Source organism: Oncorhynchus mykiss, chromosome 11 (genome assembly GCF_057628025.1).
Source record: "Oncorhynchus mykiss isolate SJ-2025 chromosome 11, ASM5762802v1, whole genome shotgun sequence".
NCBI classification, from domain to species: domain Eukaryota; kingdom Metazoa; phylum Chordata; class Actinopteri; order Salmoniformes; family Salmonidae; genus Oncorhynchus; species Oncorhynchus mykiss.
Genome location: NC_143032.1, coordinates 56368867 through 56371288, shown reverse-complemented (window position 1 = coordinate 56371288; position 2422 = coordinate 56368867). Strand labels below are relative to the sequence as shown.

Below are 2422 nucleotides of genomic sequence, written 5' to 3'. Positions count from 1 at the left end.
ATCCAGAAGTAGAAAATTCTATCAGGTAAATTAATGGGGAAAAAATCGGATAAACGCCAAACAAGATCTAAAGTTAATAAAGGCTTTTGAGAAATGCATTCTATGAGATGTCAGTCGGTTAATATGACCTTTTATGGCTTGTTTTGATTACATAAATACTTAATTCACAAAAAGTGACGTTAGCAGATTAAGATTAACTCATCGAACAAAACATAACATCTCAAGCATGTTTACCACACAGCTTATTTTCTGCTTTGGCCAACGAGTCATGGCCAAGTTGGCCTCTTAGTGTCTACAAAAATATGCAATTTCTATTGCGGTATATGATTACTCGTGCAAAACAAAAAGGTAAGTACATCATGCAACACGATCATCATGGGGAATTCTCTGTACAATTTGCATGCTGTGGTCATTCATAGGCGGGCCGGCTGTAAAATAAATGGGACACCAATTTATATTAATACATATTTATTAAATTGAGTTATTTGACCTCTTGACATGAATTACTGATGTTTCAATTGCTTAGATAGCCTGTAACATGGTCAGTTGGGTTTTGAGTCGAGCTCTGCTGACACTTTTTCCATCTTCTCCAATTCATGGCCAACATGTAGAACTGCTCTCGTGGACAGCAGTGTCAGTGTTTGCTTATCCTCCCATGCTGTGTCTCCTCTGCACCACCAGTGTGCAGTCACCACCAGGCAGCTTGTACTCCAGCCTCCTGGCCCTTGTCCAGCTGCTATAGCGCTGGAGCCCAGCCAGCTCCAGGAATGCTTCCATGGCCACAGTGTTACTGCAGCCAGGTGCTGGCTGATGGAACTGTGGCCCGTCAGCTCCCTGTACTGGAGAGCAGGGGGACAGGTCTGGTCCTGGATCTGTCTGACCTTTTGGACCAGAAAGGGGTTCAGCCTCACAGCCCTTTGGCCCTTCTGTGTCATCTCGATCCATACAGCTTCTCTCCCCAGACTGTAGAGGGATATCCAGAGTCAGCAGCCTGACTAGCTGGCTTTGGTGGCATATTGATGGAAGAGTTTGGATTCTGACCTATGATCTGTCTCTGCCGACTGCCCTTTTTGCTTAGCCAGGTCTGCTGAGAAGCCAGGTGGAAGCTCCCTGTGTGGTAATGCTCTCTAATGGTGACCTCAAAACACCAAACCCCCTTTTCCTGCAGCCGTGCCTCTGTCTTCTCTCCCAGCTGATGCTGCAGCTTGACATCCACCCTAATGGCCCTTGGGGCACCTCTTCACCTGTCCCTGCTAGTGGTCTGTCTAGCAACATCTGTAGCAATGCAAGAGCCACACAGAGGTTCTGATGAGGGCAATCTGTAAGTTCATCTCAGAATAGCCTACAGCACAATTCACACACCACTTTTAAGAAGACTGCATATGTTACATTTAGATTTGTACAAATGGAAATAAAAATGATGGCATGATAATTTGAAGGTTTACTCTTACTAAATTGTCTGTGTTTCTGGGTTGATATTATTACAGGAGATGTTACTTGTACAGCAGAGATCCTCAGCTCACAGTGGACCTGTGCGTTCCTCCACTCTAACACAGTATGAAGGTACTGTAAACTTGTTTAAACCATTTTACCCGCTGACTGTAGAATCTGACAAGTGAGCTAATATTAGTCGTAGCATTATTAGAGTTTATAAATTGTGTCCAAGCCACTGCCTTTGGGTGTTAAGTGTTTATGGATATTGCTTTGTTTTTCATGGAGAGTTTAGTTTACCTGCATTATCCTTCACCGTGATATCAGCTTTATAACTCATGCAAGTCTCCTCCACTCTGTGTCTACTAGGGCTCCTCCCCTCCTAATGAACAGTGATCAGTAACCATGGAAGTGTTTGTCTGAAGTACTGTATGCCTGTCCTTTTTAGCTGATTTATTGACAATGCCACCAGAGGGGGCTAGAGGTTAAACATAAATGGCAGTGCCCTGTTGATGCAGAATTGCAGAATACAAAGACGTAGTTGTAGTAGGCTGTATGTCAGTAGTGTATGCGACCTTCCTTACTGTGCATTGATTGAGGAGAGCAACGGGAAATAATGAATTGTTATTCTCCCCTTTTTGATTGTGACGCTAGACAAGGCTGTGATCATAAAGCGGGTCGGTCCCGAAAAACTCCTGGCTGTATAGGCTTCTCTTCCTCTTTTGGTTTAATTAAAGCGGTCACCCTGCCTGTGTTTTGGTAAAGCTGAGGGATGAACCTGAAGAAATGTAACCACTCTCAAATTCAAAGTGACAGTTACGTATGCAAGGGCTGACCATACATCATGTCAACATTATAGTTTTAACCATGTTTTGAGGCTATGTGTAACAAGCTTGTATTTTGTGTTCAGATGGGGTATGACAGTTGAACTAAGCTCATGAGGCATTTATAAAGTATATTCATCAATGGGTATATCATTCATATGTCCAAA

General features: G+C 43.3%; 1 pseudogene; it reads right to left on the bottom strand.

The window, feature by feature from the left end:
• Positions 1-542: 542 nt before the first annotated feature.
• Positions 543-1275, bottom strand: LOC149979638 (uncharacterized; annotated as a pseudogene).
• Between the last annotated feature and the right edge of the window lie 1147 nt (positions 1276-2422).